Source organism: Perognathus longimembris, chromosome 1 (genome assembly GCF_023159225.1).
Source record: "Perognathus longimembris pacificus isolate PPM17 chromosome 1, ASM2315922v1, whole genome shotgun sequence".
NCBI lineage: Eukaryota > Metazoa > Chordata > Mammalia > Rodentia > Heteromyidae > Perognathus > Perognathus longimembris.
The window spans coordinates 115280981-115305079 of NC_063161.1; positions in this window are offsets into that span (position 1 = coordinate 115280981).

Below are 24099 nucleotides of genomic sequence, written 5' to 3' on the forward strand. Positions count from 1 at the left end.
CTAGAACTAGAGGTATGGCTCAAGTGGTAGAGCACCAGCCTTGAGTGAAAAAGCCTCATTACAAGGATATGTGTGCATGTGCACGCGTGTGCACGCACGCATGCGCACACACACACACATGCACACACACACACATTGTTGAAGCAAACAAATGCAATGAAAACCAAAAAAAAGTTGTTGAAACTTTGCATTGTGGATTATGGTTGATGTTTTTCCTTGTAGAAACTTACAAGATGGAGTAGGCAAACTTTAGCTCCTACCACTGCAGAAGGTCTCAATGTTGATACTGATTCTCATCATCTTCACTTTTACCACCTTTTCTGGGTTCCTCTTCTGCTCAGCCACCACCTCTGCTAGTCAAAATAGCTTACTTAATAGACTTAGAACTTCAACCCTAACAAGCCTGAGACCCTGATCTCTAGGCTCTAGATTGGAAAAGATTCTGCTAACAGATTTTATGTCTGTCTTATAGAATATTTCCACTTGGTTGTGCTCACTTCTTAGAGTCTTTTTCCAACCTCGTTGCAGCATCTATTAGGGAACATCCACTGTGAGAACTGTAGAAAGTCAAAACAGACAGAAAGTAAGTTGAGGCAGCACATCTTTCTGGAAGTTCTTGAATGAATAGTCAAAATTGTCTACTTTGAAATAGGAGATTTGCTATTTATATACCTCTGTATTTTGGATGCATTAGTACCAGAGGAAGGAACATGAACTTGTACAAAGCAGTTCCTTTTAATTGAGGACTTTTCCAAAAAGGGATTCAGCGGAAATCCTACAGCTCCAAATATTGTCAGCAACAGGTATTGTATTTGAAACTCAAAATGTGGTGTCATATACCACAGTATCTACTACAATGTTTATTACACTGCATACAAAGCCAGTCTTCCATATCATTCTAAAAATCATTCTCCCTTGATTTTATATATGTTACTCTCTCATGTCAGCTCTTCCACATATAACTATTCCTACTTATTTTTCAAAATAGCTCTAAAAGTTTCTCTTCTGTCTTTTCTGACTTCCCTTAGTCTTTCTCAGCTCCACTGCTTTTCCTTTTTTCTCCCACAGTAACTCTTATTCTCATTTTGTCATGCTATATGATAATCATTTAAACCCACATTAAATAGAAAACTCCTTGAGGGAAGGGGCAGTTTCTTATTCTCCTTAATACCCCTGATGTTGACATGTTGCCTGGCAGATAACAGGCATTCATCCAATGTGATTTATTAAATGTGTGAGTGAGTAAATGAATGAGTGAATAAATTAATGAATGTTCACATACGCTCTTCTTTCATTTCCAAAAAGAATTTGAGGCAGCCAAGTTTAAAAAAAAAATCCAACATGCTGCAGCTTACAGAGTCATAGCTCAAAATGTGCAAAACCTGGCAGAAGTGCATGTCTCACTCTATGGAATGGCACACTATTGGGGTATAAATATGAGTCTTGGAAAACCCTCATTTCAAGCTACAGATACCCAGATTGGTGACAGCAGGGTATCTTCTCACAAGGACCAAAGATCCTAGCCAATAGCACTTTCAAGAATGTGCAAGCAAAGAGTTAACAGTCTCACAGCTGTCTTTCATTGGAGGTGTTAATGAGGTGACAGGGGGGAAAGATTTTAAAATGAAATTGCCTTCAGTCATACCAGTTAAATTCCAGTACAATGGGAAGACAGGAACCTTTCTCCATTCCTCCTTTTCCAACCCTTATTGAAATGGACTCTGACCTTAGTGCTGTGGTTATGTGCCTCAAAATAAAGAGCTTGGATCTGCCCACTTGGTTTCCAAATCTTAGATTGCTAAAATTTGGTTACCAGAGATACTCAGATTGGGGAAAATGATTCACGAAGTAGTGGGTGGTTAGACAGGGCAAATATGTCATCTATGCGAGCATTCAGAAACCCAAGCATAAAATTCAAAAGTACTTTCTGCTTGTATTTTCTTTAATTCTCTATTCCTCTTGTATAAATCAGAAATAAAGGACAATTATTTAGAAAAAAAGAAAAAGAAACTCTCAGATTTTGCCCTGACAGAGTTTTTGAGAAAGGTCTTTGAGAAACTTGGCCAGAAAAGACTTTTAAGCCTGGCCATTCTAATAGAATGTGCTTAACATTCCTCCTAGTAAAAATAAAGAGGAAAAGATACAGCAGTGCATAAGTACCAATGATTTTAATTTCTGAGAAGACTGCTTCTTAAGAAAGGGTGAAGTAATAACTGTATAATGCAGAGAGCTGACACCCAGAGGAGTTAGAGAGATGCATGTTTACATGAATTTGGACACATAGTTTACTTCATGTCTCAACTTTCTCACTGAAAAATGGCTCTAACTGTCCCATGACAGAACTACTGCAAGCTTAAAGGTAGAAAATGTTTAGCAAAAAGCCCAAGACATTATTATTATTGTCCTCATTATCCGCATCAGTATCATCACCGTCAACGAGGAGCTGGATTTGTCAAGGAAGTCTCTGTTTGTGGTAGACAACAGATGGCATTTATATGTGTGATAGTGAGATGTCTCTTATAATGTGATAAAGGAAGAGGCTGTTTGATTTTTCTCAGGATTTACTAAGACGAAATACCAGGAGAAAGCCTCATTGTTCACCCAAAACGCTTCATAGTGCTCGGAAATTACTTGATTTCTGGAAGACTTGGTTTTCTCCTAAGTAAAATGGGGTACGTAGGGTCTACCTCACAGAGTTTCTATGACACTTAAGTGAGAAGGGGAATATAAAGCAATGAGTACAGTCCCTGGCTCAAAATTAGGAGTCTTACTATAACCGTTCTTGACTTTTTAAATCACTCTCTAATGATCTGGTTGGACATTGTATCAAGATGCTATTGAAGAAGCTCTAATGTAGAAGAAAGAGAAAAGAGAAAACTCCAGCTGCTTACTAATGATTTGTTCCGATGACAAATAGTCTTCAATCTGACTCCTATTTTCTAGCAAACAAATGCACAATTATTGAACAATATCTATTCTAGCTTCTCAACACGTGATAAATAGTATTTTCTAGTGGTCATCAAAAATGTTGTACAGATTATAAATAGGAGAGGGATCCAGCTACGCAAATGATATTTAAGCACACTTTTCCTTGTGGATCTAGACTGCATGGAGGGGAGGAGGCCTCTCAGCCAGCAGTTCAGTTTTCACTAACTAAAACTGAATAGCAACTACATCTGATTAAAAATTGACGTTAGAAACGAAGGAACATGCCTTTCTTTTTGAGTGAGTAAATTAGTAAACACTTTTGTCATATTTTGGTTTAATGTTGGAAATAAAACATTCTCTATATTGCCTATTAAAGTTGTTGTGAAATTAAAACTGTTCTAATAATAATAGAACATAGAATATAGTACTGTACAAAGGAACGAGGTCAATATTGGCAGAACATTTCAGATGGAAAATGAAACATCAAATGCTTCATTTCATTTTATGACAAGACAAAATTATGTAGCAATTCATTTAACAATCAGGAGACAACTCTGTAAATAATAAGAATGTTTGCAAACTATTTATATACCCAATTTTTTATTTTGTCCTTATCACAGTCATAGCAAATAGTTAAGGCAAGCTATTCTTCCCCCAACTTTGTACACAAGTTCTCAGGGAGGTTCATAAGAAGACTAAAGCACAGCAATTTCTACTCATATCTCCTTACTTCTTCATTCAACACAGCATTTACGGTATTTCAAGCAGAAGTAATGTATTATGATAAATTGGCTACAAATATTCTGAAAAGTCTGGAAAATCAAAATAGAGAAGCAACACAAGCAGAAATGGATGAGTATTCTTGTGGTTAAGGTTATTGGAAAGAGAAGAGAAGAATGAGTCTTAAAGAGAGGACGAGATGTTCTCAGAGTCTCATAAGAAGTCTTGATGCCAAATCACCATCCAAGTATACAATTTCTTAGGGAAACTTAATATCCACATCTTGTGACATTTAACCTACTCACTTTTTTATTTTTGCCTTAGAATAAAAGTACAGAGAAAAGAAAAACTGCCTTTAAAAGAGCAATATAGCAACAGGGAGTTTGCAAGATTTATAAGGCATTCCTGAGAAATATGATCATCTGTGGCCTTTGGTCCTGGTCTGAGACTGCGACTTCCTTTACTCCGCTGAGCAAGCCATGGCAGACCCAAGTCAAGAAGAAACTAGAACTCACTGAAAACTTTTGGGAAAATGGGTCTCTCAATGAACCTTATCTTAGGAGCTTTTGACCTAGGAGCAAGGCAGTGTTGGAGTTCTGAATGTTCTTAATAAACCACAAATAATCAGAAAAACAAATATTCCTGGATGTTAATCGTACATGCATATATAGACAAAAATTAAAATTACAGACATAATATCAAGTAACTGCATTTCTAACAATTATAATATAGATTGAGTCTTACTTAATATTTGTTATCAGGAAGTTTAATTGTTTTTATGTGCAATTTCAGTCTTCATTCAAACTGTCACATTTATCACTGTTTCATTGTTATACTCGAGTTTGAATGCAGAGCCTCTTGTTTGGTGCTCTACTGCTTGAACCATAGATACAGCCCAAAGCTTTGCTGATTATTTGGCTGGCCTAAAACCACAATCCTCCAGATCTCAGTCCTGAGTAGCTAGATTGTAAGTGGCTGGTGGCATAAGCCAGTCATCCGCTCCTGGCTTTCTTTTTTCTTACTGTTCTTATTGTAAAGATATGAAACAAAAAAAGGTAAGCATCTTAGCCAAAGTCAAAAGCAAGTAGACTGAAGAGTTTTGAGATGAATCCAGGCAATGAAATAGTAAGTAGAAACACATTTAAAACCACACTCTTTTCTTCTATGACATTGGAAATGTGACTTCTTTTCTCCATAAATGTTCTAAACCCCCAATCCTTCTGTATATGAAGTTCCTGTTGTTGTTTGGCCAAGGAGAGTCATAAAGTCCATAAACTACAATGTTCTAATGGTATTATTTATGCTCATAAATATCACATCAATTACAGTTCTTTAAAACCAAATATGAGTCACTCTCTTTTTTTGCATACAATGTAGTATTTTCCCCAGATGTAATAGTATACAGCTAGTGCAATGGACCTATATAACAACTACCTTTTCATGTTTTCCTTTGTTTTGTTTTGTTATTTTCTATCTAAAGGAATCCATCCCAGAGCACCATTATACCTCTGATTTAGAAGTTTGAATGAGAGAATTAAGGTGATCATTTTACAAATACACCTGGTGTCAACAACACCTTAAAAATATATCCCAATAATAATTCTTTCTCACAATGTTTAGAAAATTATTAATTTGTTGCTGGTTTTCATATGATGTTGTAACATAACTCAAAGAAGTTCAGAGATTTGAGTAACATAGAATGTCTTATGCTGCTCACTTACATATACAAGGTTTTTCAGTGTTACATCATAAAAAATGAATGCTAAGAATAGAATTAATGCTAAACCTTTGTCTCATTGTAAACGCATGAAGTTATAAAAAAAATTCCCCCAAAAATACTAAAATAAAACTACATAAAAAATAAGATGGGATGAAAAGCCGAAATGTTAAGAGTTTGACCAGTGTTAATCAACTACATGGAGTTTTGTTTTCTCTTATTCCCTGTTTTGCTGGTCCCATGTTTCTTTATTTACATGGCATATATAAAAGGCAATCCATTTCCTAAACCTTAATTCCCAATTCCAATCTATGATCCTTTGAGTATTCTTGCCATTTTATTCTCCAATAAATTTGTTTGCTATTAATTATAAGTTCTTCAGGCATAGATGAGGGACATAATTTGGAGAAATCGTTTCAAAAGAGAAAAGAGAAATTTAGTAATGTCAACATAAGATCTTCCATTTAATATCAGACATCTGCCAAAAAAAGATAAGTAAGCTAACTAGAATTTCAACACCTTCTAGGTGTTAGGGATTTTCACCATCGTTACTAATACCTATGCCCTTCTCTTTCGCCTCCTAAATTCTTGCCAAGGCTGTGACTTACCCTGTGTTGATTGGGGAGTTACTATCCTGTTCCCCAAATATAATGACCTTCTGCACAGCCAAGTGTTTGGCATAGCTGTAGATTCAGGAACACTGAAGGGCTTCTAGAAAGTAATGATTTAATCATTGCTTTTTAAAACATATGCTTAGATTACATTTTCCAACGAAAGAGTGAGTTTCAGCTATCATCCATATCTCACTCACAAAGGAAGGTTCTCAGGCCAACTTGGCAGCTTTTAGCAATTCATTTGACCTGGAAATCTTTCAGCTCCCTCGTTAGCATCCTTCATGTGCAAATCCAGGTGCCAAAACTTTCAAAACTGAGTAGCTGAACTGCTTAACTGCCTCTCTAACCTGCTACTTTCACAGTGGTACAACTGCCACTATGTTTAGAGCTTCTTCAGGAAAAGGATTGTCAAAGTAGAGGCTGCAAAATGATTGCTTGCTACCTGTCCCTTAGCTTTTTGCAGTTAGGGCAAATGTGTAATTTTTCACTGAGGGCAGCTTTGAATTCATTGGATGGAGCAGCTACATCAGGAATTTTTCTCAGGATTAACAGCTTACAAAGGTAATCCATATATGTAGAATAACTACACACTTCTCCTACTAGGTATGGTTTACTAGTTGATACTTCTTGTCAAAGAATAATTATTACCAGTGCTGCCTATTTCTTTTATCACTTTTTTTTTTTTTTGCCAGTCCTGGGGCTTGAACTCAGAGCCTAAGCACTGTCCCTGCTCAAGGCTAGCACTCTACCACTTGAGTCACAGTACCACTTCTGGCTTTTTCTTTTTTTCTTTTCTTTTTTTTTTGTTAATAAGCATGGCTTTTTCTATATATGTGTTGCTGAGGAACTAAACCCAGGGATTCATGTATACAAGGCAAGCACTCTTCCACTAGGCCATATTCCCAGCCCCTTTTATCACTTTGTACCATTTTGGATAACTATATGGTCACCATGATCACACCTATCAAAGATCAAGATACCAGGATGAGAAAGACCTTTATCAAAAAAACTTATGCTAGTATGCTTCATAATTTACTCTAGTTCCCTCCAGGAAGTTGCTAGTAACTCCACTATTACAACTTCCTACCATAATTTATTGTTCCTTTAGCATTTATCACAGCATCTAACCTAAAGCAGTAATTTTAAATTTTAAATATCAAATCACAAAGCATATTTCTCATGTCTTATAGAAGTATTTTTACAATCTAAAAAATGTAGATGGTAGCCCTGCAGTTTGTAGGCTATTGTGCTATAAATTGGGGATCTACAAAGAAGAGGTGTAACCACTGGCCTCCAGGAGGTGACTGCTCATAAGGAAGATGGACATATAGGCAAAATTAGGATAGAATCAGTGGTGCCAATCTCATGTAATTTAGGAGTACATAGAGCCTTGAAAACTCTGGGGGAGACTTTTTTTTTTTTTTGCCCAGTCCTGGGCCTTGGACTCAGGGCCTGAGCACTGTCCCTGGCTTCTTCCCGCTCAAGGCTAGCACTCTGCCACGTGAGCCACAGCGCCACTTCTGGCCGTTTTTTCTGTATATGTGGTGCTGGGGAATCGAACCTAGGGCCTCTTGTATCCGAGGCAGGCACTCTTGCCACTAGGCTATATCCCCAGCCCTGGGGGAGACTTTTTATAAAACAGATGTATGTCTAAAGGAGAAGAAAATGAGGTCAACAGCGAGTCCTTATGTACAAAGGCATTTTAAGAAACTTTCATCTTCAGTGTGGCTGTGGGTAGACACAAGGAAGGAGAGATGAGGCTGACCATGGAATACCAGAAAGTAGAGAATAGAGAACAAGAACAGGGTTTTACATAGAACAATGACTCACTCTCCCCTCATGTAGAATGATTGCTCCAGCCACTATTTTATGACTATAGGGAATATTTTTCATCCTCAGGCAATAAAAAGGACATCACTTTTGCATTTTGTTTGTGTGCACTAACTTCTCCAAGAACCTTCCTGCTAAAGTCAACCATGACTCAACAATGAGACACTCTGAGCTCAATTAGGAGGTCCACAGCTTAACTTTCTGATACCCTTGACCAAACCACATTAGATTGACTTATACCTCAACTTTCTTCTTTATAAAATATGGACTGCTTGCTATATTTCTTCACATAGGGTAGTATATGAAGCCACTAATGAAAAGCGGCCAACTTATATTACAGAAATACTTAATATTAAGCATTAACACTCAAGAAAGGTGAAATCTGTATGTGTCAAGTGTTCATATGTGCAGTGAAGTTTTCAGCTGGAAGATTTAATGATCTGGAGGCTCGTTTTCACTAGAGCTGTCGGTACCAGGTGAACTTGGAAGCTAGTCAGCAGCCCTACTTACCAATTAACAGATGATGATCTGAAATCATCTGTGCTCGAAAGTGCATCGCCACACTTAGACTTAAGCTCAAAAGAAGCTTCCTTAGAATCTTCTGAGCATAGCCCACCATATATAAATCCACATTCTACTGTTCTTGCAGAAAGCAATATGTGGTTTAAAAAGAAATAAAATGGGGCTGGGGATATAGCCTAGTGGCAAGAGTGCCTGCCTCGGATACACGAGGCCCTAGGTTCGATTCCCCAGCACCACATATACAGAAAATGGCCAGAAGCGGCGCTGTGGCTCAAGTGGCAGAGTGCTAGCCTTGAGCGGGAAGAAGCCAGGGACAGTGCTCAGGCCCTGAGTCCAAGGCCCAGGACTGGCCAAAAAAAAAAGAAATAAAATGAAAAAGAGATGAGAGAGAGATCACTGACTTTCCATTTTCTTCTTTAGATATTGCAGAAGGCCAACCTTTTTGGCTTTGAAAAGGTTAGCAATTGTAATAATCATCAAACATTAAAATCTGGCCACAAGAAAGGTGCTATTGAATTTTACAAGCATTTCCATTTGTTCCTCATAATAGAGAGTTCGGATTCTTCCCTATATATCTTTGGTAACAGTAATTGAGTGTGAAGTGGTAAGTCCTTCCCACATAGAAAGTAACAGAGCTTAATCACAACCCAGGAGGATAAAAATCTAGGTTGCTTCTCAGAGCCTTTGTAACACTAAGAGAAAAATCTCTTAAAAAATCAAACTCACCATGTCTTCTTGGGGGGTGCATTCCTGCCCTACTCAACCTTGCTGCACATGTCATTGCTGGAATGTGAAGTTGCTTATGGGTCAGTCAAGATAGGAAGGTTAATTTATTTTAGTAGATATGTGTCAGTGATACTATTTTTAAAAAGTACATCATAACAACTTGCACATCACACAAAATTCCTCCAGTGGGTCAGGCCAATATGACCTGGCGGGGAGTGAGTGACCTGTTCCATTGAACACATTCTGCCGAGAACACCTGTCAGCATTCAATGGCTCACGTCTCCACACTCAACAAAGCAAGGAAAGATACATATATTTTTCTGAGAAATGGATCCAACAACAAAGAACAGCAATGGCACTTACACAAGTTCTTTTGAGGTACACATTGTTAAACAGAAATCCACACAAGGTCTACAACTGTACCCCAGGGACTGTGCAATGATACTTTAAGTTCATTCCAAAATGCATTTTAAAATTATCTTAACACATTTGAATTATAGATTTAATTATCTAAGGTTTAAGAGTCAATCTTTAGAAGTTTTGAAAATTATTCAAAACTCAGTTAATTTATGCTCGTGGTAAATTAAGTCAAAACTGAAATGACAAAAAGCATATTCAAGTTCATACTTGCACACACTCACATGCAAATTCACAGACACACACAGACACAGACACATACACACACGTGCACTGAACTCTGGACTTCCATATTGGCTGGCTATTTAGCATCCATCTTAATCACACATTCAAAATTAAACTCTTGGTCTTCCTTACTGCTGCCCAATTGATGATCTTCTACAATTTTCTGGTGAGAAATTCTGTTCTTTCACTACATTACCATTGTTCAAGACTTCCTTCATGGGGGCTGGGGATATGGCCTAGTGGCAAGAGTGCTTGCCTCCTATCCATGAGGCTCTGGGTTCAATTCCCCAGCACCACATATACAGAAAATGGACAGAAGTGGCGCTGTGGCTCAGGTGGCAGAGTGCTAGCCTTGAGCAAAAAGAAGCCAGGGACAGTGCTCAGGCCCTGAGTCCAAGCCCCAGGACTGGCCAAAAAAAAGACTTCCCTCTTCTCCTGAGTTTGATCTATAAATCCAGCTTCAAGTAACCATTTCACATCCCTTCTAACACACTCATTCTCTTCAGATTACCAAATCTCAGAGACCTGGAATATAATAATAGCATCCCATTTAGTGTTTCTTCATCTGATCTTTGCCTGTTATACTTTGTTCTTAACCCCAAAGTCAAAGTGATCCATTTAAACCATGTCAGATCCTATTTCTTAAAGTCATATAATATTTTATTCTGAGAAAATCTGAAGATCTTTCAATAACCTAGAAGATCAGATTTACGCTCATCGCTTTGCCTTTGGACTTGTCTTTTAGGACTATTTTCCCTTGTCCTCTGCACACCAGCCACACAGGTATCATGAGTGTTGCTTGGACACCCAAAGCATGCTGCTGTGTCAAAGCTTTTGCACTGAAATAGTCTCTGCCTGCTCACTGGGGAGAGAACAGGTTTCCCTTTCCTCATTAAGGATATTGCTGGCTTAAACTATGTAAAAATGCAATCTTTCACTTCACCCTCAGCATTTTCTACATCAATCAGTTGTATTATTTTTTCACAACATCATATACTTTTAAATATTTACTTATTTATTGTCAAAGTGATGCACAGAGAGGTTAAAGTTTCATATGTACGGCAATGAGTACATTTCTTGTTCAGCGTGTTACCTCTTCCCTCATTTCTCCCCCTCCCCCTTACCCTCTCCTCCAATACGTTGTACAGTTCGTTTACACCAAATGGTTTTGTAAGTATTGCTTTTGGAATCATTTCTCTTTTTATTCTTTGTCTCTCTATTTTGATACTCCCTTTGCCTTCCCTAGTTCTAATACACATATATACAGTATACAAGGTACTCAGATGAGATACAGTGATAGCGGGAGTACAACCACAGGAAGGGAATACAAGAGAAACAAACAAACAAAAAAAGCTACAGTTGGGCTGGGGATATGGCCTAGTGGCAGGAGTGCTTGCCTCATATACATGAGGCCCTGGGTTCAATTCCTCAGCACCACATATATACAGAAAATGGCCAGAAGTGGCACTGTGGCTCAACTGGCAGAGTGCTAGCGTTGAGCAAAAAGAAGCCAGGGACATTGCTCAGGCCCTGTGTCCAAGCCCAGGGACTGGCCAAAAAAAAAGCTACAGTTTCACATGGCATGTTGAAAATAATTACAGCAATGATATAACACCACTTGTTTCCATAACATGGAGTTCATTTCACTTAGCATCATCTCATGTGTTCATAAGGGCATAACACTATATATTTTTCTACCACATTATATATTTGTTCATTAACTGCTTTCTTAAATAAAATGCAAGTTCTAGTTAGTATTTGAGCTTCAGAATTTGAGTATGAAATAAAACAGGTGAAAGAGATTGTAAAACATAGCAGAGACATGAGTTTTGACTATTCCTGTGGAGGTAGTTGGAAAAGGCTGTTGGAGGAAGTTAATCTTCAAGATTAACTCTTAAAATAAGCCCTAAATAATTGCAATGTCTTAAAATCATTTTAAATGTATTTTAGGATGAATTTAAACTATATAATTTTAAAGTTTCTGTGGTGTGAGTATAGACCTTGCTTGAATCAAAGAATACTGTTAGTATAAAAACAATCTTCTGATTGTTTTAGAAGATGACAGCTACGCAGAAATCAGGGGTCTGGATATTCCCCATGGAGAGGCTTTAATTAAGGATGATCTGGCAAGTTCATAAAGTTAAGACTCTATAGATAGATCATGGTGAAAAGGGTATAGGGATGTCATAGAAGTTGTTAGAAACTATGAGGGTAAATTGAATTTCATTTTATGGTGTGACCTATGATGGAGTATTCAAGAAGATAAGTAATATGATTTCATTTATATGCCTAAAAGATGATTTTCACCTTCTGGATAATGGATGTGGTGGCTAACATCCGTAGAGTAGGAAGTGATTACCAGGAAAGAGGATGGTACCATAGATTAGAAATTGCTAAGAATCAACAGAGCTTGGCATCAAGGCTTATACTGAGGATGGAATTATATTTATATGGACACTAGCAGGAGTAAACTTTTGGCCTGAAGAGGAAGAAAAATGTTGATGATGATAAAGATGTCAGAAGATAAACAGATATTTAGACTGGAGAAAGAATTCTGTTTGTAAGCTACCCTACAAAAAACCATTTGAAATAAAGAAATATATTAGTATAAGCAAGTGATAATAGAATCATGTGTGTGTGTGTGTGTGTGTGTACTGATACTGGAGTTTATACTCAAGCTGTGGCTTGGCTTTTTCACTCATGGCTGGCACTCTACCATTTGAGCCACACAACTGCTTGCAAACTGATTAGAGATAAGAGTCTCTTGGACTAGACTAGTCCAAGACTAGTCTGCCTAGACTAATGTTAAACCACTCCTGAGATGCCAGTCTCCTAAGTAGCTAGGATCTAGGCATGAGGCACCAGTGCTGGCCGATAGACTCTTTTATTTCTCTTTATTTTTTCAGTCTAGACCTTGGATGAGATAACTTTATTTGTCTAGACTTTTATGCATACAGTTGAATTACTCTAAATTCTTCTTTCCGTATACTATGGATATGAATGTACCAAAAGTATACAATATCTGAGATTACTATTGCTTCTTCAGGATGTAATCACATGAAGAAGGAATCTCAGGTGATGGCAAGAAGTATGTATGTGTGTATATATGTATGTATATATAATAGTTGAGAAGGGCTGAAGTAGGAAGGTAAACAACCTGACAAAGGGCTGAGAAACGATCCGTTCCTGTACCCCAATTCACCACCTATCATGATACTGAAGTGGTAAATTTAACAAATGGTCTCCAATTTGACAACAACAACAAAAAAATGACATGATAACCTGAAAAAAGGAAGATGAAGGGAAAAGGCAGGGGGAAAATAAATGTAGAATGTTGAGCCTAAGGTGGTCTTATAGCCAGTACTAGAAGCAAGTAATCAAAATAAATAAGCATCACCATCTAGATAAACTCATTCATTTGAAATGGTAACCAGTGCAAATGGTTGGTAATGGTAGACCAGATGGCTCTCTCTCCTTGCCTTGTCCAGTCACTATGCAAATGTTTAGGAGATATAGACACAGTTCCAATGAAAGGAGAAAAACATAAAACTGGCTGAATTTTACTTTAAGACTTTTGGACAATCAGTTCAGTTAGAGAAAAGCAAGTTTATAATCTTATGCTTCTGAGCAAATTGGAAGGCATATATATGTGTATATATATATATGATTTTAGTGTTATCTCAAAGACCTATATCTTCTTAATAGACAAGGAATGTGAATGACTCCTCTACTCAAATTATTTTCATTCAACTTTAAAACAGAACTTCCCTGCTCCTTTTGTTTTATACTTCCTGTTCCATGTATTTGAAGCATAGTTTCAGTGCAAGATGAGCAGGGTGTACTGGCACATGCCAATAATCCTAACACTTGGGGAGCTGAGGTAGGAGAGCTGTAAGTTTGGACTGAAACAAATGAGTCTTTGCTTCAAGAAAAAACAGAAAAATAGAAGAAATTCAAGGTGAGTTTTTTGAAGTTTTAATCTTAATTTTTAATGTGAATAAATCAGAATTCTTTAATACATTGGACACAAAACTTATTATGGGTTATATATTAATTTTATTATCTATGTTACATGTATTTTATTATATCTAATACATATATGTTTATATATATACTTATGCCTATATATATAAGATGGTAGAGTATTAAGACTAGCACTGTCAGCCAGCTCCTGAGTGATATATTTATGTGTATTATGTATCCATGCTTTTTAATCAGTTGAGTTTGTAAATAAATTGTATGCACTTAAACTGAAAACCACCTTGACAAATGAAAAGCATTTTCCTATTATTTATTCATTTTAAGTACAATATTTATGCATTTTAAATATGTTTTGGTAAATACATACAACCCTTTTATAAACTACATGAATATCCACTATAGTATTCCTTTTTACATATAATAGTTTAAGATTACTTACCATAAACAATTCTTGATTGCTACTTTGCAAGGAATTGTATCAGGAATTTACATTTATTACTTCTTATAAAACCCTTGTCAACTCTGTAAGACAAATCCTATTGTTATCTTCACTACAAAACTTGGAGAAAACAGAAACTTTCTGAACATGCTAAATCAAGTAGGTTAGAATAATAGAGGTTCCTGAACCTTTTAAAACTACTACAGTTATTTCAGTGGCTTTTCAAAACCTTGTTCTTCAGAGATGAATGAAAATGAAAAGGAAATCCAAACACCAAGTTAATGATACATGAGATATGAAGTCATTTTATAAAATGCTAGAACTTTATCTCTTCAAGTTATATTTCAAAAGACATAACATGCCTCACTTTCAATTGTCCTTAGCTGTGGTAGTGGGACAGAAGGACTATGAATAGAAACATCCCCAAACCAGGACCACAGGGCAATTTAAATTTACATAAAGCCTATCCAATAATGTAACCACTAAAGCCAAAGTGTCTTAAGATATCAGAAACAAGTGGAGAATCCTTCTTTGTTATGACATGACGGGGCCAGCAGAGAACAGTTGAAGAAGCAAAACTAGATACAAAGCACAGTAACACAGTGGTAACCTGTGTTACTGCAGACTTCTCTGGGCTAGCATCTGGGAGGACCCTGTCTTAGGGGTCTTGCAGCTACAGCATACATTCAGTTTGTATTCTCCCCAATACCTATTGTGTTCCAGGCATAGTCAGCAGGTCCCCATCTTTATGACAAGGCTTGAGCAAATCTGGAAACATTGAAGCTGTATGGCAAACAAACTGATGCCAGGTAGTGCTGTGGGTAGATAATAGCCTTTCAATGCAGGTTAGTCAGAGCAAGTTATTCTGTTTGTTTTTCCATTTGTTAATCAAACATATCTTTGTTTATTACTCTGAGTATCCTGTAAGTTTTAGTTTATAAATCTTGGCTTCTTTATCTCCCCTGCCCCCTTACTCTTTCTTTCTTTCTCAGCTCACTTTTCATTTTTCTAGTTACTTAACATCCCACTTAGATTAGATATCAAATAAGTATTTCTAATATGACATGATTAAAATGGGAATTCCAATCTCCTCCTCAAATTATGTCATACCATAAGCTCACTTCGTCAGTTGATGGAACTCACACCACAAACCTTAGAGTCCTTCTGAACTTCTCTTTGTCTCTGATATTCCCTGCCCAACCTCTCAGGGAATACTTTCATTTTTTTCTATTCAACAGAGAATTCTAGAGTTACACTGTTCTACTCAAAACCTTAAACTGCTTCCCCATGTCCCTCCCTGCGAGTAAACTATCTACAGGGCTCATCCTTTCTCCCCACTCCATTCCTCTCACAACATCAGACTCATTCTTGCCTTAGACTGTTTATTCTGCATAGAACCCCTGCTTGTAAGGCACTTCTGCCAGATAGAAATTCTCCATACCATCAAGCTTTCAATCAAATATTTCCTTGTCAGTGATGTCCCTCAGCCATCCTATCTAATCCCCTAAAATTATCTGCCTCCTGAACTTAATAATCAGTCTTGCCTTATAATATATTTCCCCACATTTGCTATCCTCTAATTTATGCACTTACCATTTTTAAATCTTATTCCTCTGCTACAGTGTAAGCTTCTAGAGATTAGAAGTCTAGTTCTGTAATGTATTCTACTAAATCTCTAGCCCTGGGAACAGAACAGAGTGGGTGTTCAATAAGTTCTAGGTGAATGATTATAAAACTTTGATAATGTAACTCAATTCCCTTCTGCCATCATTGTCATATGAAGGTTAGGCCATTTGCCAAAGAAAGCACTGAAAATTTCTTAAATCTTTCTGGGTAGCCATAAGAGCAGCATCAGAAAGTATCTTGATTCCTGAGCAAGTAAGACCTGGGATAAATCCCACAGCTTCAATATCTCTAAAAGCATTTCACACTTTAGTGAAACAACAAAATGGTCATTTGGGAAGTAGATGGAGGGAACAAGCACTCTCATACATTTTTCATGAGAGTAATAATTGGCTCAGTGTCTTTAAAGGGCTATAACTATTGAATATATCTTTCTACTATCTATTAAAATACTAAATGCATACACACCCTTTGGCCTAACAATACACCTAGAAATTTCTCCTCCAGATTTATTCACCTATGTATCAATTAAATTATACAAGAATACTCTTTTCAATACTTTTAATAGAAAAATGGAGAGTTTGGGAAAAAAAACCAACCTCAATATCTATTGGCAAGAGACTCATTCATAATTTGGGAGACACTTGCAGTGGGCTATTCTAAAGCTGTGAAAAAGAATACAGCGGATCTAGAATTAAATTCCAGAAAAAGCACAAGGCAAAAAGCACTCTGCATCAACTACTACTTGTATAAAAGCAGCAGATGCACATAAACTATCTCTGGAGAGGTGAATACAAACACCAGTAACAGTTGTTATCTCTGGGGAAGGAAATGAAGCTCTGGAGAAATTGCTGCCATGGGACCTCTTTTCCATAGTGTATTCCTGTACCAGTTGAATCTTCAAATTATTAACTTTATAAGATCATTTCTCCTTTGAATATGTATTATTTTGGAGAAGCACTAGCCCAAGTTTCATTAGATCAATCATTGCTTTTGAAGCCAGTTACTGGCAGCTCATACCTGTAATCCTACCAACTCAGGAAGCTGAGTTCTGAGGACTGACATTCAAAACTAGCCTGGGCAGAAAAGTCTGTGAGACTCTATGTCTGATTAACCAGCAAAAAGCTGAAAGTAGAGCTATGGCTGAATGGCAAAGCACCAGCTTTGAACAACAACAACAACGAAAAAGGCCAAAGGAGAGTGTGAGACCCTGAGGTCAAGCCCCAGTGCAGGCACACACACATACACACACACACACACACACTTTGAAATTTTGTCTCCCATGTCCATAAAACCAGTCATATCATGGTTTATTCTTATTACAATGAATGACATGCTACTAGAAGAGAAGCAATTGTTGCTGGCTACTTTTAGTTTTCAAATGTGATAATCAATCTTGTTGTCTCTGGCATGGATCACAACTACAGTGATCAAGATGTAGTCTATGGCTGGATGCATGAGGAGTCCCAGGAGTTGGTAGTGCCAGCTCTTTTTCTAGTCATTTTCCCCAGTCTTGGGAGTTGGGAAGAAATAAAAATATAAGCAAGTCAAGACAGTATGATTCTGAGGCATGGAAAGTCCGTTGGGAATTGACATGCTATAGTTCCTAATCTTCTTTTCCGGCCCCTGGTGATCTCACCCAGAAGTCTCTAGGCCCTGCCTCAGTCTGTTTTCCTGCTTGCACAGTAAAAGTTACACCGCCTATGCTCACACAAACACTGTAAGGTAATGAGTATAATTGCCAAATATAACATCCACTACTGTTTCTCAACCTCAACAGCCAATGTGCCAAAACAGTGGCAGGAAACCACATGTTTTAGAAAACAAAGCTAAAAGGAAAAAAAAAAAAGTAAAGGTCAAGAATTACAGCACAACTCCCACTCACTTCAGACTTTTTTTTTTTTTTTAAGAATGATGTTCACTGAAATGTTGTGAGCTTAGGAATCCAACAACTTAAAGTTCTCAGCCCTCCATAGAGAGCCCCTTAATGCCAGGGACTGAATAACATCTCTGCTATGTGCTCAGTACTCCAGTAAGTATGCAGGGGCTGAATTAGTCCTCACTCCCTGAGGATCAGCACTCCAGCCATATTAGTATATTCATGCATTACATCACCTGCCATCTCTACACAGATCCTCATGAATTTCTATCTCCAGGACAGACTTCTCATATAAATCCAGACATACACATGTAAATCTTATTTTCTATATCTAAAAGATATTTTGCAATATAGTCTCATATCTGATCACCTTTCACAGTTGCCTCTAACAATAATGGCTTCACCATGTAGTAAGTATTGCAAACAAACTTTGAACACCACTGTGTCATTTTCCTCTTCCTCGCCCCATATTCACCCCTAACTGCAGGACCTTTCAACTAGATTGCCTAAGTAGCTTTCTTTGCTTCATTTCTATAATGTTATTAGCACAAAATTTAAAAACTAGAAAACTAAATATAGGTTAGAACTCACAAAATTTTTATAGTTTCAAATGGAAGGAGGGAGAGTGTACATGGGAGGTCTCTGTATAATAAGAATGGTTTACTTTCTTTCCTGGTTGGGGGTTTACTAGGTATCTTTTTTCCATTGTTATGTTACAATATGGAATGTCTTCAGAATAATCAAGAAAATCATTTAAATGCATTTTTATTTCAAAGTAAAACTTACTTCCCAGAGGAAATAAGTCCTATAGGACTTCATGTTCCACTTCCTACATGCTTTGACATATATAGATTACCAATGTTTGATTCTACACAGCATAAGGATGGATGCAGTGAATATTAACTAACTCCCAAATGATGAAGAACTCTTAAAAGATTAGCTGAGTGTTACCTTAGAAAGCTATTATCGTTGTCAAAACAAGAAAAGAAACTATAAATAGTGTTGTCTCTTAATTATATAATTAAGAGACATTATCCTACTAAGAGGAGACTCGGATTCACAACCTAAGAGGATACTAATTGTCCATCAAAAAGTAATTATCAGACAACACTGGAATAGTAATGTCAGCAGTGATCTTTGATTCCCATTGCCTCTGTCCAGTAAGTTTTAAGGGAATATTGATAACCTTATAGAAGCTGTGAGCAGTAGAATATTGGCAACCTTGTATGGACTGCCATATTCATGCCTAGTTCACACATAGTAGTGGTTTATTACATATAACAATTCAATAACTCCCTCATGTACTCTAATTCCTCTTTTATCCATTTCAGAATCTTAAAAGGCCTATATGAAATGTCAACATTTGATCAACTCCTGAATGCTTAGGATTGAGCCCTGAGCCTGATATACCCTTTGTCTATACCTAGGGTAGGTGTTTCAATGCTGCCCCAGAGTCCTGGCTTCTATGCTTTAAGCAGCTTTGTAATCCACATGTTTACAAGATCACACCCCCACCTCCTTCCTGCACTAGCCCAACTATTTCTCTGATTCACCTGGACTACTGCAATAGAATCCTGTCTGGGTTATCCTTATCCTCCCCTGCACTTCCCCATCTCTCTCTGCTCTCCACTTCAGAGGGAGAGTACTAATACTAATACCACTTACACATGAAAGTTCTTTGCTGAGCTCACTGTTTATAAAATAAACAAAACAAAACAAACAGCTTAATTTCTTCTCTCCTCTCTCTCTCTCTCTCTCTGACACACACACACACACACACACACACACACACACACACACACACACGCATACATCCCTTGGTCACATCAGAACAGAACCTTTCTGCTTTTCTTCTTTGCTATGTTGTTTCCTTCTACAAGGAAGGAAGCACTTGCTTGTCTTCCTTTGGACATGTAGGGCCCCACTTCCTGCTTATCCTACATATCCAGTTCAAATGTCAGCTCAAGGAGGAAATCTGCCATTCTTTCACCAAAGGTCACTTACCCTATAAGCTCCTCTCTTAAGAGACGAATCTTTGTATGGTAGTGGCTTCCACAGCTACAATTAATTTACAGGTATTTTGTTCATCAATTGTTTTGCACGTGTTTTTGTACTCACCCCAATCACCATGAAAACAGCAGTGGGTTACTTTTCTTTGTTCATCATCACTTGTTCGCTTCCTGACACATGAAAGTACGAATGGGCATTTGTTTCATGAATGTGTCAATGATCATGTGTCATTGGGAAAATGGGTAACGAAACTTGGATGCATACTCTTTATTATCTGAGACAAACAGTATAAAACTTCTAAATGAATTGTATTTATCTGTAGTAATTAACTTGTCAAGTTTAGAAAAAAGATTAAATACGATTATATAATAATCCTGTTCTCAATAAATGCTGTTAATGATAAATATCACTTCTCTCCTTCTTAACCCTCTCCTCAGGTAAGCTAAAGTAATTTTAAAATTGTCTTTTTGATAAGTAAACAAGGGATTTGTCAAAGATATATAGTTTTCTAAGATGATGCAGTCTTTCAGCCAAGGTAAGAAAAGTGTAAAAACCAAGCTCCCAGGCTCTTACAGAAATCTATGCAGCTTTTTCACAAACCCACACGAGATCTATTGCCAAATAAGCTTAAAGTACTCTGAGTGCTCAGAGAGGAAAACCATTCACACTACAGTAGTGTAACAAAATATAACTACTTGGGTAGGTCTTTTTAACATGAGAGACTCCAAGTAGGTGAAGAATTAAGAGTGTAGGAGGGTGAAGTCCAGCCCTGATAGATGAACAACTTGAACAAAGAAAGGAGCATTGTTTCTGGAACCACCAAGAGGCCATGTTGCTTAAGGCAGAAGAGTTGGATTAGATAAGGCTGGGAAGGGAGCTCTGAACCTGAGCTTCTGAAGCTGTGAATGCCAGTGAATGGCATTTCAACTTTTCCCTCTAAACAGAAATATTGAGAATATAAACTTTTCAGGTCTAGACATATCATAACCATTTTAAATGCAGTATCACTTGGGGGGGGGGCCTTATGGTTGACCAAAATTAACACTTCAGAGAAATAAAGGAATGGAGAAATTAAAGTGCGAAGGTAGGGCCCCTGGCAAACAGCCTATGCCTCATAAAGGTTTCACTTTGCATGTGAATGCCTGGCTCAATCATATCTCTGAAACTCCCCAAAGCACTCAGATAAAGAGCCTGTTGGTTTTAGTACTTTGAAAGATGTCATCTCTGCCTCAGTGCCTCCCTGTGGTACTCTAGCTACTAGGACTTTCATACTTAAAAGTTCCTTGCAAAGCTCACACACCCAGGGGAGCCCCACTTGCAGGGCTACCACCCATGAAATCTTTGTGAATTGCTTTCACATATTTTGACTCTCAAGGTACTTGTGAGTGATCTATTCTGCTACTTCTACTACTCCTACCACCCTCTACCCCCATCTCCCTGCCTTTCTCAGGAATCCTAAGAAAATATGGAACAAACAACAGTTTGTCTTGCCATAAAGAGAAAAAGTTTAATAAACAGAAACTGGCAATCAATGTGTATGTATACACATGTGGAGAAGGAAGAAAGGTAGGAAGGAAGGGATTGAGGGAGGGAAGGAGGGAAGAAGGAGGAAAGAAGGAAGGGAGGGAGGGAGGGAAAGAGAGGGAAGAAGGGAGGAAGGGAAGGAGAGAGGGAGGAAGAGATGAAGGGAGGGAGGGAAAGAAGGGAGGGAAAAAGGGAAGGAGGGAGGGATTGGTTAGAGAATCTCTTCATTTCATTTTAGAATATTCCTATTCTTCATATATTAATTCATGAAATGTGTCAATGAACCTACAGGGGACTCTCAGAGATAGAGGGAAAAACAAATCTGGAAATCAGAATACAAATTTAGTAGTTACTGATGGAAGTGAGTTTTCACCAAGTCATCAAAAGACAGGCCTACTTTTAAAGTGATTTGTTGTTATTGTTGTTGTTGTTGCCCATGTGTTAGCAATTACAGTGGATCTTTAAATTCTAAGCAATATGTGATGAGTTGGACAGAAGTAGATGCAAATCAATATAAAACACTGCTCTAAAGATAAAGATCCTACATGGGACAGTAAAAGATGGTTAGATACCCCAGCTGAGTACAGGTAGCATTGGAACTGCACTCTAGAGAACGAGTGATAGCTGTATTGGAAAGAAAGAATAGAAAGCTTCTGTAACAAAAGAAGCAGCACTATAAACCTGCAGTGAAATAAGCACTTAAAGACTTGGACAGTGGTGAAAGGCTTGGGAAGACTGCAGTGGAAGAATCAAGGGAGAAGTTCTAGGATATTAATTTAGAGAAATTCGTTCTACATACTCATCACCAGGACTGAAAAAGAAGGAAGGAAACAAGATCCACACAAAATCAGGAAGATATTGTGATGTGAGAAACGCATAGGTATTGGGAGTCTAAAGGACTGGAACTCAGAAACAAGGCATACCTCATTCTAATGTTGCTGCTATGGACTTTATGTAACCTTGCTGAACCTCAGTTTTGTCTGAACAAATAAATCTAATGCCTAGTTGAATTGTCTGTAATAGAAACAACTGCAAAACTGTGGACAAAATCCTAGCTGGACTATGTTTTGTTTCTGTCTTCTCACATCCATTCGCTATTTCCAATGTCTTCTCAACATTTGCCTTGTCCTTAAATGATAAGTGCTGGTTTTCACTAGTCATGATTTTTTGGATGCCTCTTTTTTGGCTATTGATTCAATTTGTCATCCCAAATGACCACCTATCTTCGTGTTCCTTGTCCTAAAGTAGATGCATTAGCAAACTGGTTTTTATTTTCTGTTTGCAATCATTAGGTTGAGTACCAGGATTCCTTTCACCTTTTCTGCAGCACACATCCTCCTAACTACCAAGATCAAGTACTTAAGCTTCTACTTCAGCCCATGGGACAAAGAACAAACCTGTGAGCCTCCCTGGAAGTCTGGCTATTGTTTGAGAGAACTGGAAGTCACCAAGCCCAGAGTGTTCATTCTCCATCCTCACAGCACAGGCTGCTTCCTGTCAATCATCCTGGAACACCAAGTGCTGGGCTGAACAATTTTGTCCACAGGATGTTTGTGCGAAGGCACTGCCTTGCCAAGTCTCAAAGTTAGAGACTTCCGCTGACAATCCAAACATCAAAATGAAAAAGGAAAGAAACACTTGGGCACTTCTTTTAATGCCTAATAAGGTCTACTCATATTCAAAAATAGTAACAGGTTATCTGAGCGTGCGTGGACTGGAGAGGTTAGGAAGCCTGTTCTTTAAAATCCTATGCCCCAGGGAAGTTGAAGTACAGGTTTCCACGAGTGGACACTTAAAACATGTCCTTAAGACACCTTTAGCATATTCCATAGGCAGCTTCTGTAAAAGACCAGCCCTGTTTTCTTAGGCACACTCACTCCAAGGGTAAATGTCTTGCTAGGAAATCATAAAGTAAAAGAATTTGCAAGACATATACTAATAAAAATTCAAGGTGCTCAAGTAAAAATATATAATATAATAATTCCAGCAGTACAGGATCACTGAGTAAAAATTTGTAATCATTTCAGGATTGGTATGTGATATGAGAAATGTTTAAGGCTCTCGCTGATAATTAAATCTAGTTTAAAAAAAGATGGCATTAACATTGTCAATTGTTTTCCCAGGTCACTCAGCAATTTACTAACAGTTTACTTGATTGTACTTGACATCACTAATTTCTGTGTATTTACATTTGATATCTATACTTATATTTTTATATTTCTAAAATTTTAGATCTCCATGTCTCGGGAAATTGATCTAATTTCTCTGAGGTTACTTTTGCCTATACAAATGGATTATTATTCAAACTCTGCTGGTTCAGAGTACATGATAAATGAGATCACATAAGAAATGGTGCTGGCATGTAATAAAGGACAATAAATGACAGCTTAGAAAACTAAAGACTAGAGGCAATTGCAGACTTCCACTTCTACCCTCTCAACCAAATATTCAGGGACAAACTAGCAAAAATTCTGGTACAAAAGAGTAAATCACAAAGACCTTCACAATGCATTGTGGAAATCATCATACTTGCAAGACAAGAATCATTTATTAAATGTGTTCCAAGTTCATAAGCAGAATAAGGAGCGAAATGGGTCACACCTAGCTTTCTCCTAGGACACTCACAGATCAGCACACAAATGCTACCAAGAAAGCATGACTGAAATTCTTGAAGAAGAGAAGCTGGTCCTAAGATACAAAGTTTTGTCCTGAGTTACAATGCATGTGAATGTAAGATAGCCCAGGCTGGACACAGTGGCTCACACCTATCATTCCAGCTACTCATTTGGAAGATCATGATTTAAGGAGCTAGCTTCAATAGAAGGTTAGTAAGACCCTTTATCAACAAACAAACCAAATGTAGAGGCATATTGTCCAGCTACACCAAAGGCATAGGGGGGAGGATTGTGTGCTGATGACCCTGCACAGAAAAACGTAAGACCCT